At 36.4% G+C, this 12967-nt stretch overlaps 1 long non-coding RNA gene across 1 annotated transcript in view; it reads left to right on the top strand.

Annotated features, from left to right (window-relative positions):
- The window catches only part of LOC123835379 (uncharacterized), a 459456-nt gene that overhangs the window by 193434 nt on the left and 253055 nt on the right, over nt 1-12967 (top strand). Inside the window, exon 6 of the long non-coding RNA XR_010406420.1 lies at nt 12289-12378. This is a non-coding gene — a long non-coding RNA (uncharacterized LOC123835379). The remainder of the gene's footprint in view (nt 1-12288; nt 12379-12967) is intronic.

Below are 12967 nucleotides of genomic sequence, written 5' to 3'. Positions count from 1 at the left end.
TAGAGTGTTTAAGAGAAAGTTTTGCAGGAGAGAAACATAATGCTTGATTGAGAACTTGGCAGTTGAGAGCTATGTGCCTGCTGTGTAGGCAAGGCCTCAAGGGAAACCACTACCTTGGTGGGCTCAGTAAGGGGCCAGGATCTGGTTCTCTGTATTCTATGTTCAGAAAGTTATTTTTGTATCTTGGACTCTGGGGAATTGATTGAAACTATCTAAGCTTAGCAGTTTATAAATTCATAGGGAGGAACTTTATTTCCAATGGTAGAAATAATTATATCGCTACTTAGGGCAGTATCTTTGAAAAGTATCTGGGAAACTGAACTGGAAATCAGAGTTCCCTTATGAGCATCATGCTAGAGCCAAAGAAGTTGAATAGATGGTAGGATGTTTCATTCTTAAATGGAACTGCCTGGAGACTTGCTTTTGCTTCACTCTACGTCATTCTTTTTTTCTTTTTTTTTTTTAAAGATTTTATTTATTTATTTGAGACACAGAGAGAGAGAGAGAGAGAGAGAGAGAGAGAGTATACCAGCAGGGGGAGAGGGGCAGAGGGAGAGGAAGAGGGAGAAGCAGACTCCCCCTGATCAGGGAGCCTGATATGGGGCTTGATCCCAGGACCTTGAGATGATGACCTGAGCCAAAGGCAGATGCTTAACTGATGGAGCCACCCAGGTGCCCCACTCTACATCATTCTTATATACAAATGGATTCCTTTTATGAAGGTGTTTCCCCCTTACCAGGCCCTTGAATCCATTGAAATGATTATTCTCCAACTTATTATTGTTAGTCATCAAGAATTTTGTGACCTCATGCTAGACAAGAATGAGCTTAATTCAAAATTTTGAAGTTACATCTGACTAGTCTACCTAAATGTAATCCTTGGTCACTGGATTTGGTGAATACCTAGTCTCATTATAAACATCTTTACAAAACTATTTTCCTCAATTTGGTTTCTCCAGTGCCTGATACCCAGGGGACCAGGGGTCAGCACACTATGGCCCACACTAAATCTACCCAGATGCCTGCTTTGTACAGTCTGCAAGCCAAGACTAGTTTACATACTTCTAAATGGTTGGAAAAAAAGTCAAAAGAAGACATGTGACATATTTCACAGAATGTGAAAGGTATGTGAAGTTTAGATTTCAGTGTCCATAAATAAAGTTTTATTGGAATATAGTTATTTATGGCAGAGTTGAGTAGCTGCAACAGAGACCACATGGTCTGCAAAGACTAATATTTACTATCTGGCCCTTTACAGAAAAAATTTTCTGACCCAGCAGTGGACAACTCATATTTAATAAATTAAAACATCTTTTGGGGTGGGCTACACTTGCAAAACCTCATTTAGATGGTGGGTCACAATTTCTAATTATAGAGGATCTGAATGTTCTAAGTCATAATATCTGAAGGGTATTGTTTTTTTACTCATTCATTCATTTAATCATTTGACATTCATTATATACTTCCTACAAGCAATTATGGCTTGTGGGCCCAGCCAGAGAAATTAGGATGGTCAAATTCAGGCTTAAATTTTAGAGGTTATTATCATAGAGGCAAACTTGCCCCTTGCACATTCTTCTGAGTGAGACTGTGAAAGGCAGCCTGAGGCAAGATGGACCATAGGTTGACTTAGTTTAAGTTGTAGCTGGTTGGCTGTCTACAGTTTTCAAATTCATGAAAAGTTATGTAGATCTATCATGCTAACAATGCCTTCCCTTTCATTTTTTGTTGGTTATAGGTTAGTGATAAGGTTAAGGGGAAACTGGAAACAAAGAGGGATGTCTGAATCTCTGGCAAAGCACAATTTTGTAAGTCAGTCAGGTCATAAATGCTCCAGTAGAACTCCATCAACACTGAGAGTCATTTGAGTTAATGCATGATTAGTGCTCCAGATATAAGGGAGTTTATCATTATATTTGGTTTAATACAGTCAGAGAAACTTTAATTTTAATTAAATTCTCTGTAGTTTTATCTTAGAAGACCAAATGCAAAGTTAATTTTTCTCCAGGGAGAAATTCCAATCTTAGATTTATTCCCAATTCTCTAAACTCCCAGGCATCTAATCTATACTCCTTAGATCTGAATTCTTTGAAAAAACGTTTTCCAAAGTGAAGATTTAAAGGCTGACTCCATAACTACGGACCACTCTTAACCCCATCCAGTTTATCTTTCTTAGAACTGCTGGGCTTTTTTTTTTTTTTTTAACTAAACTGGTTCATATTTTTCCATTGCTTAAAACTTTTCAATGCTTTCCCAGTATGCCTGTAATAAAATATAAACTCTCAACCTTGGCTTACAGTGTGCAGCATGACCTGGCCCCTGCCTGCCCGTCAATCTCATACCACAATCTCTTCACTCCCATGTCATTGTCACCCTGGTCTTCTGTGAACATAGCAAACTCTTTCCAGCTTTAGAGCTTTGATGCCCCCTGCTCCATCTGCCTGAAGTGTTCTTCCCTGGTCCTACACATTGCTGCTGTTCTTCATTACTTATGTCAGAGCTTAAATGCCATCTCTTCAGGGGTGCTTTGCCATCATTCTATCTAACGTAGAGGACAGAGTTTCTCTTTGTTATCAGAGAAAAGTTACAATGACAAGTTAAACAGGCAAGAAAGACTCACTCAAGTCTATGAAGTAAAGGTGTGATATTTCACTTAACCCCACCGAAACACAAAGCAGGAGAGTATATAAATGCTGGGGTGAGATAGTGGAAAACTACTGGAGACATCAACAATGAGGTTGCCAGTTAGGCCAGCTGTGTTCGATAATTGGTGGTTAGACTCCTACCCTCCCACAGAGATTGGAAGAAAGGGGTCCTATCTTTCTTTCTTGATGATTGTATCTCAAAGGGATGGCCCAGGTCCTTGATAAAGACACTGCTGCATTGTAAAGCTGGTAAGCAGTTGGGAGAAGATTTACATCTAAAGGGGTGGGGGGAATATTTTGCAATTGCAAGTTTTCTAAAGTAAATCCTCTAAGAAAAGAGATTTCAGGGTTCTATAGTTAGGCAAGAACCTAAGTTTGGTTAAACTGAGGGGATTGCTAAGGTGATATTGGTCATCGTTATGCTTTTTCACAGGATTCCAGTTATTTCCTTGAGAGTATTGATAAAAGTAATTATTAGCTAATTTATTGAATTCTTTTTTTTTTCTTTTTGGTCTGCTCCACTAGAAGAGGCATGAGAGCAGGTATTTTGGCTGCCTTATTCTTTACTCTATCCTCAATCCATGAGACAGTACCTAGAACATAGTGGGTACTCAAGAAACGTTAATGGAATGAATAAGGGAATGAGTGTAAGCACAGAGACAAGTGGGGTCTTGTGGAGATAATCTGAGCACATTGATGATTTTAGCAACTCTGTCAGTGACAAGACTTCTTACTCTGTACATACATGGTATAAAAACATTAAAATTGTGAATTGGCAACTACGAATTTGAAGCTTGCTTAAAGTGAAAACAAGTGAATAAGTATTAAAACCACATTCAATGGGAAGAGTAACACAGCAGTACGTTTAATTAGTTCATATCATTCCTTTGTGTGCTGCTCTGTATTTTTCCATGGCAGCTTTGCTGCTGAAATGGAACCTTGTACTTTTTTTTCTTACCTATGGTAAGTATGTGTCCATTCTAAGACTCAGAGACTATTAACATAATCAAATACAATTAAGAAAGTTTTGCTCTATAAGGATTATTTTTAATAGATCAGAGGTAAGACCCCTAAGAAACCTCAGCTTCATTCCAGATTCATGAAATCACTAAGGCATCAGTGTGACTGTCATAATTAACTAAATCACAACATCCAAGTTGTAATATATTCATTTTATGCAAATGCATCAGTAAAGAGCGAAATGCTACAGTACTGGAAAATCATGTTTTTCATGAAAAACAACGATGACTCATTAGACATGCATCCCACAAAGTCTGTTTTGTATTCAGAAAGCCAAGAAAATATAGATCAGATCCCATTTCTGAAAAAAAAAAAAACATTTTATTAGAAACATAGGTTCTGGATGACTGGCTCTGGAAAGTGGAGATAATCAATCAGAAAATGATGACATCCTTTTCTTAAGGTTAATTGTACTCTCAATTGCCTTTAAAAGATCATGATTTTATGGTAATGAAGTAAAGCTAATGTTCAAAAATTCCTATCACAGTGAAGTTTTTAACAAGAACTATAATGCCAGTAAAGAATAATATGTTCTTTTAAATTAAATAACTCATGCATCATATCTTGTTCCCTTAAACACATAGTATGTTTGACTGGGAAGTAGAGCCTAACCTTTAAGGTCTGAAAATCTTTAATAAAATAGAAACGGAGTCACATAATTGTTTAGGAATATACAAAGTGACTTACTCCTAATGGGAAATGTACAGAATTTTTTGAGGTATATTGAATCATGTTTTAAAGACTTTTTTCCCTAAATATCCAAACACATACTAATGCTCAGGCTATTTTAGACTCTGGTTTTTTGTTTTCTTTTTTTCTTTCCTTATATATACTTTCTGGTGGATCTCACCATCTCCCTTAGTTTTGGGAACCATCTGGATATAATTTTTTGTTTATGTTCTTATCAGAGTAAAAAAAACCCCCACGATTAGCATGACAGATCAAAATATGAAGGATAGGAATTCTGGCCCTAGGGAGTAAAGCTACTTGTTTTACAGGGTTTCCTTAGGATGTGGTGTGAGAGAGTTGAGCTGAATGGATGGTATATCTGGGCAGTTAGGTAGGAACAGGCAATTGGCATTTAAAAAAAAAGTAGGGTGGCAGGGGTTGGTGCAGCAGGCAGGGTGTAGAGGCAGTGACCATTCCTGGGCACTGGAAATTAGGTCAGGATTCTTGTCCTCATTTAACAAACGTACAGGAAGCACTCTGAAAGGTACTAAATTCTCTTCTTATGCTCTGTTTCTGAGTAATTCTCATAGATTCAATTATACCTTATGCTGGTCACCCTGAATGTTCTACTTAACTTAGATTTCCTCTTTACTCCAGATTAGCCTATGCATTTCTTGACATCTGCTTTTGTAGATCTCATATATTGGTCAAATCCTTATGATGGAACTCTTGACTTCCTCCCACTCCACCATTCCCAACCATCCATTGATTTCTCCCACCACCCCAGTACATAGTCTCCATCTTCACATTCTAGACAGTTTCTCAAGCCTGAAGAGTCAGCCTGGATTCCTTACTTTCTCTGTCGATGCTTACACTTAGGCTCTAAGTACATTCTGTGAAGTTAAGGGCTAAAATACATATTGGGTCTGCCACCTTCTCTCCATCTCTGTTGCCTTCATCAGGGTCCAAGTCTTCAACATCTCTCATTGGGATCATTTAAAAACCTCCTAAATCCCTCCCTCATACCAGTTCATTCCCCAAACAAAAATGCTCTTCTCAAAATTCAGGTTAGGTATTGTCACTTTCTTGCTAATAACACCAAAATGTCTTTCTCTTGTACTTAGAATAAAATCCAAGTTCCCAAGACTGTCTAACTTCCCAGCTCATGCCAGACCATGCTTCCTTTACTCACTGTATTTACCCTCATTTGCCTATTTTGTAAATACTCTAAGTCTTTCCTGATTCAGAGCTTCTGTACATTCTCTTTCTTCTGCTGAGATCCCACCCATCACAAATGCACACACACTTTTTGCATATGTAGTTATTTCTGTTTTTTCAGATCTCATCATTTAATTGTCCTCTCTCTGAGAAACTTGCCTTGATTATTCTACCTAAAGAAGGCCCTCCTCTGTCATTCTGTATTTCTGCCTCTTTTTTTACTATAGAAATTATTGTATCTTGAAATAATTCAATGTCTTCTTCCCTCCCTCCCTTTCCTTCTTTCCTTCCTTCCATTCATTCATTTTGTTTTTGTTTATCTCTTACAGAATGTAATCTCCAGAAGGCCAGAGACCTTATTGGTCTTGTTCACCATTCTATCTTTAGTACCTAGCACGGGGTCTGCCACAATGTAAATATTCCATAAATATTTGATGGATAAATGGCTCTTGGAGATACAGAGAAGAATAGGACAAGGCCCCTGTCCTCAAGCTATCACTGCTAGATAAGAGAGCACTCCTAGAGAAATAGCCCACCCATAATTCATTAATGCTGAATAGAGGCTTACACAAAGTTCTGTGGATGACAAAGGAGCCCAAAGTATACAGAAAGAGGGAACATATGGAGAAATTAGGAACGCTTAACTAATGAACTAATATTTGAACAAAGAAGTAAGCTCTCTTTGACTAAGATTCAGAGGCTTTAAGAGGAGTATGAATGATTCCTTGCCCTTTTACACTGCACACCCCTTTCTGAGCCCTGGAAATATATGTGTGTGTAGGGAGTGCAATCTACAGGGATGCACACGTGGGCAAGTCACTGTTGGTTTGATTTTTCTTCTGTAATTCTTTTCTGTTGTCTTTGTCTTTAGAAACTTTCCTAATGAGTGGGAAGCCATTATTTCTAATTTAACTAATTAATTTCCCTTGAAAACTTCATGTTTTGTTATCTTTTGTCTCAGAAAGAACATCCTTTCAAGTGTTTTTCAAGTCCAGTAATTTTCTTCCATTTTGAATATCAGGCATAAAAACTGAAACTAAGAGAGCTTGTCTTTTATTTGTTGTATCTCCCTTATTCTGATGCCCTTATAGGGTATAATTATTAATGATGTTCTTTCTACCTATCTTCATGTGTTAATGGACCAATACCTGACTGTGTAAGATGGGATACTAGTTGCTGTCCAAATAACCCCTAAATTTAGACTTTTAATGTGATGAAAATGTATTTCTCACAACCTTAATACTCTACATGAATGTTCATGGTGAGCAGGAAGTGTCTTGCTTCCTATGTTAAGTAAGAAATGTGGTAATTCTGAAATCCAAAGTCCTTCTATCTTGTGATTTTGATATCCCATGGGAGCTCTTAGGTCAAAGATAAAGAGACAGTGGAAAATTAATGTTTGCTTTTAAAAGATTCTAGCATGAAAGGGACAAACATATCTGCCCACATCTACTGGTGAGAACTAAGCACATGGTTCTTAGCTGCAAGAGATATCTGGGAAATGTAGTTCCTGGATGAGTCAATGGCTCACAGTACTGAATCTTCCAATGGAAGGGAGCATCATTTTGTTGGACACTAGCATCTGTGCCACATTGACCAATAATATAATAGAAGTATTCACTTTCTTATTCCAATGTGATCTCTGCATAATAAAATTATCCATATTAAGCTTCTTTTATATAATGCCAACAATTTTATTACCAGTTCCCCAATAACTTTAGATCTTTTTAAAAAATCTTTTATATGATTTCTTTACAGGACTGATGAGTACTTTGCTTTTATTTCCTTGTAAAGGCATAGCAAGAAATCACAGGCAGATCATTTGGTTCTGCTTTTGGCACAAATAGAGAGGAAATGCTCTCTGTTAATGAATAATGTATTGGGTACACCATACCCATTTTAGCTCACTTCCTTTGGGTAAAATAGGCCAACTAGGTAAGAGCGCACACTGCCGGGACGTTCTCTTCCACAAGAACATCCCTGTTGTGTTTCTTGTGCTGCTTTCCAGTTACATGAGCATTTGCCCTAAGAATATGAATCTGTGCCCATTGAAATATTATGTCTTTCTGTGCTTTCTCAGAAAGTTATTGAATCATATAAAGCATCTTGTGTTCATTTTGATGCAATTTATATTATCATTGATTTATTTTTCTGAATTATATTTTTGTTACATCAACATATAATGAGATTTTAAGCATAAAATCTCATGATTTTATATGAGAATTTAATATAAATGTAAGACAAAATACAAAACAAATGACATTTGCAGCATCATTATTTTCAGATGTGATGTAGACAAAGGAAAATAATAATATTTTACATATAACAACGTTATATTTTTATCTGGTCTCATACTTATTACCACATCTTGTTAAAAGAAAAAAGGAATAATGCAGAGTTCTTTCCCAATCCCAGAGAAGAAAATGAGATTACCCCATCCTTCTTCCCTTAAATATCATTAGTATAACAAAATATCCGTACATCAATATGTTCTTTTAGAGCTGCTAGTCATTTGCTAAATTCTGAAAATATTTTATTCCCAAATTCTTTGGATGCATACATACATATTACCAAATCATTTTGAAAGCTGCAAAGTGTAATGCAAAAAGTGAGCAGTCACTTCCATACTCTGTCCCCCCCCACAAAAAAAAGGGAAGACACACACACACACACACACACACACAAGCTCAACTTAACTTGATATTCATCAAGAGATTTGTATGTTTTCCTAAAAAAAAATTACAATTTCATAGTCCCAAAGCATAGCTAGGTAGATGGCACTTATGGTCAAGATCACCTATTTAATGCCATTTTAAATTTCACTGAATAAATTTCATAGAAGATCAGATACTACCTCTACTTTTTCTGAATTTGTCATCCAGTCCTGGATGGTAAAGAAGCAGAAGCATGTACCCTGAAAGTTTGCTTCTTTGTTTCCTGATGCCAACACCTAAGAGATTGTTGGCTCTACTTCCTCCTCTGCTATTACCAGTGAGCTCGATGAGCTTGGATCTAGCAGGGTGGCTACTATCAGGGGAGCAGTTTGGCTTTGTAAAATTACACAAAATAAAACCTGTTTTGGCAATAGTAAGGAATGCAATTGCTCAACAGTAAGCTTGCCTAAGCCTGAACAGACGGAAGAAAAGTAGAGCAGACTGCTACACAGATGATGATAAACAACAGTTAGACCCAAAGTTGGGTGGCTTGATCTGAGAAGTATTAAAGAAGCCATTTGCATCAGATGTTGGAACGGTTAAGCCATGCTTGAAGTCGATGTATATCATTGGAGGCTACTTTAAATAATGTGATGCAACACAGATATTTTATGAATTTACAAAGCCAGATGGGAAAAGGAGTAAGAATTTTAGAAGGAACAAACTGGCAGGAGACACTTTTATAGATGTCACTCTGAACTGATGCATTATGGAGAAGTAAGCTAATGGGCTTAGGAAAGAAAGAAATATCATGAATCTTAAACAGAAATCTCAGATTCATCGAGACTTTCCAGTTTGTGTGCATCTTATTGTCTACACTAAAGCAGAACACACTTCCCATCCCTGTCATCTTATGCTTACTGAGAAAGTTAATGTGTATGTGTGTTTATGTGTATGTGTGAATGTTTGTGTGTGCCTATCTCTATATTTAGATCAGATAGATACAGATATAAAGATCTATTGATATAGCTATATACCAGAATGGAACTTCTTGCACCACTCTATTTTATTTAAGTATCTTGAATTAACAAATTTATAAATAAGCTCTCAGAGTTACAAGTTCATTTTTAGATAAACTTTTTCTTTCAAAATAATTTTAGCTTTATAGAAGAGTTGCAAAAATAGCACAGCATGTTTCTGTATACCCTTCACCCAGTTTCCTCTAATGTTAACTTCTTGTATTTCTTCAATTCATTTATCAAAAACCAAGAAATGAATGTTGGTATGATATTATTAAACAATATTTGTTTAATAGTTTATTCAAATTTCCACAGTTCTCCTGCTAATGTTATTTTTCTCAATACCTAGGATACCACACTGTGTTTAGGCATCACGTGTCCTTAGTCTCTTCTGATCTGTGACTATTTCTCGGTCTTTCCTTGTCTTTCATGACCTTGATACTTTTGGGGAGTAGTGATCAAGTATTTTGTTTGGGTTTGCCTGATGTTTTCTCATGAAGAGATTGAATTTGTGGAGTTTGGGGAAGAGTACCACAGTTGTGTGTGCTCTTGTCACACCCTGTTGTTAGTATTTGCTATCAAAATGACTTATTACTTCATTAAGGTGATGTCTGCCAGGTTTCTCCAATATAAAGTTACTATTACTCATGTACTTTAACATCTGTGTATCTTTTATGCAAGAGTTACATATAGGATACAGTAGTTATTATTGAGCTACCTGAAATTATTAGTCCTGTTAGGTGAATAGGAAGAGACTAATTTTAATGACATTGACAAAAGCACATAATGTGGAGAAAGTATCCTTTGCTCCCTGAACATACAAATAATAGAATATGCAGATAATCCCTAGATTAACATTTTAAAGATGTTACATATAAATAATTTTTTGACACATTCAACATTGCTTCTCTATACAGTATTAGGAAATGAAAAATGAGTCCTTTATACTCTCTTAACTTTTTAAAACTTTGTCTCTTTTTTTCTCTTAAACACATAGCCGTTTAATTGGTTCATTTTGGCAAATGAGCATTTTGGCAAATGCTATCCAAATAAGGGATAGCATTTTTCTTTTAATCTATCACTTGTTTAGGTATGGTTAGACACAGACTCCAATATAGCCTCTTGAGACTCCTACGAGAAAAGCAGGGATGCTGTAAATGTGTACACCTGTTAGATTGCCAAGATGAAAACAGAAAAGAATGAAAAAAGTATAAATGTTTCTATAATTCTAATGTTTACTTATTTAAAAACATTTGCAATGTATATTGACAATAAAGAAGAAAAATATATACATTTCAGTGACATATGGGTAATTTTCTTTCTGATTTCCGTGGTTTAAATAGCTCCATAATGGTGCTGGGGTAATGTGAAGAAGCATTTTGAAAGCTTTGGTTCTAGGCAACTTCCTCTTCCCACAATTTTATCTAAGTTCGCAATGCTGTGGACTCATTTGAGGAGGGGTTGTTGACTGTTAATCAAGAAACTTTAGGAAGAAAAACTCTCCTCAAACTAGGTCAAAAGAAACATATGATTAGGGAAAAATGAAAAAGAATAAAAAGAAATAATTCAAAAACCTGTGAGAAAGGTGTGCATTAGCAGATTACTTTTTAATTTGTTCAAAACCTCACCTAGATTCAAGCCTTACCAGTCAGCACCTGACAGTTAAGGATCCACTTTAACCTCAAGGAGGGCAGCATACCAGATGATCACAGTTCTCAGAGGAAGTAGTCCCATTGTAAAAGGCAAAGGAGTGAGGAGGAAGACAATTAGCCCCTATAGCCATTCATCCAAGATCCTAGCAATAGTGGAAGTCAAATGCTATCTTATACTTCTGGAGTAATTTTAAGGGCTTAAAAACATCCTGCTCACATATTTTATTTTTATTCTGTCACCTTCACCTACATTCTTACAAGATACCAATATTAATGTGGAAATTACAAAAATAGTGATTAGCTACTGATCACTAATACATAGTTTTAAACATACAGATTTCTTATTGGACAGCTAGCTGTCTTTAAAGTAGGGCTGTTAACCATGAACTGAAACTACAACAGAATTATTTATGAAGACCCTCTGTGTTTCTCAGGTTCAGAGTTTTAATCCTGATGTAGTACCTTTTTCTCCTGATCAGGTTTAGTTTTGGACCTATCCCTACTTTTTGTAGGAAGTATGTAAAAGCCAGTACCCTGAAGCACAATTAGAAAGAAAGGAGAGATAGAGGGAGAGAGGGAAAGAATCAAAATAACTTTCTTCTTGGGGGGGAAATCGGAGGGGTAGATGAACCATGAGAGACGATGGACTCTGAGAAACAAACTGAGGGTTCTAGAGGGGAGAGGGGGGGAAGATGGGTTAGCCTGGTGATGGGTATTGAGGAGGGCACGTTCTGCATGGAGCACTGGGTGTTATGCACAAACAATGAATCATGGAACACTATATCTAAAACTAATGATGTAATGTATGGGGTTTAACATAACAATAAAAAAATTTTAAAAAAATAGCTTTCTTCTTTCTAAGAATTGGAAATTTAGAGACTTAGAAAATGAAAGACTTGATCTCTAGCTTCTATTCTGCCCTCTCCTGTACCTACCTGTTGACAAATCTACTGAAGTTGGGCTTGAGCCTTTGCTGTATTAATTCAAGATCTGGCCATTTTTAAAGTCTCATTGAGAGGAAGGATCTCTGGGGACCTCTGAAAGGCACAGGACTTACCTAAATATGGAGAAAGATAAGCAGTGAACCAGTTGGAGGTGAGAATAGTATCTGTACTTGGATCCCAGCCTAATATACTGTGTGTCTTAGGGAGAGGAAATTACATTGGAGAATTTAAAAAGAAGAGCTGCTTTACTAAAATCACACTAAGATAGAAAAAACATAAGGCAATAAACGTTACTTGTCAGCTGTGTCATAAAGGTTTACTTCAAGACCAGAGAAGGAGTACTGTTTGAGGACAGATGACAGATGTCTGAACAGGAAACCATGCTTATCTACATTTGAAATTGAGAAACAATAAAACAGAGCAAGGAGCCCAGGCACAAATCATGACACCTTTGTTTCTAACATCAGGATCCTCAACAGCAGACATTGCTTCAGGAAGCAAGGCCTAAGCAGGAGAGGATAAAAATATTCCCTGTCTGGTGGTTGCTAAGAACAAAGGTAAGACATGACTTCAGAATTATTTAGAAGGGATTTGAGAGGCCTGGAGGTTTTTTTATCAAGAAAATAGGAGCAGAACTAAAGAAACACTAATTTTGCCAATGTTATTTTGACCCTATTTTATTATCCATGGCCTGGGCAAATGAAGGGTATAAGACAATTTATTTGTGATCTTGAATACTTTGTTTTCATTCATGAACAGTACAGATTCTATGTTACCTATTTGGAGTTAGAGATTAAAGTTCAGTTCACAAAGATGCATGGCACAATAGCCAAATCCAGGCTTTTTGCATTTAGGGAAAAATATTAACAATAATACTCTTTCTTGAAGGGACCTGGGAGCTTTAAAATTATAGGTATAAATTTATATGACCCAGATTTCCTTCTCCCTCAGAGTAGAATGATTTTTTGGTAAATTGGTTTTAGTCATTATGGCAAGAAGGAAGGACGGAAGGCAGGAATGGTGAGAGGAAGACAGACAAATCAAGTTAGGTGTTTGCTTGACTCATTTAATTAGTTTTGGACCACCTCAAATATTTTTTAACAGACTTGACAGGTAAGTAAAAGGAGTCATATCACTTTGTTAGTC

Source organism: Mirounga angustirostris, unplaced genomic scaffold, assembly GCF_029215605.1.
Source record: "Mirounga angustirostris isolate CCGP_5_RB_7025 unplaced genomic scaffold, mMirAng1.0.hap1 SCAF_12, whole genome shotgun sequence".
Classification (NCBI taxonomy): domain Eukaryota; kingdom Metazoa; phylum Chordata; class Mammalia; order Carnivora; family Phocidae; genus Mirounga; species Mirounga angustirostris.
This window is presented reverse-complemented; position numbering and strand designations above follow the sequence as displayed.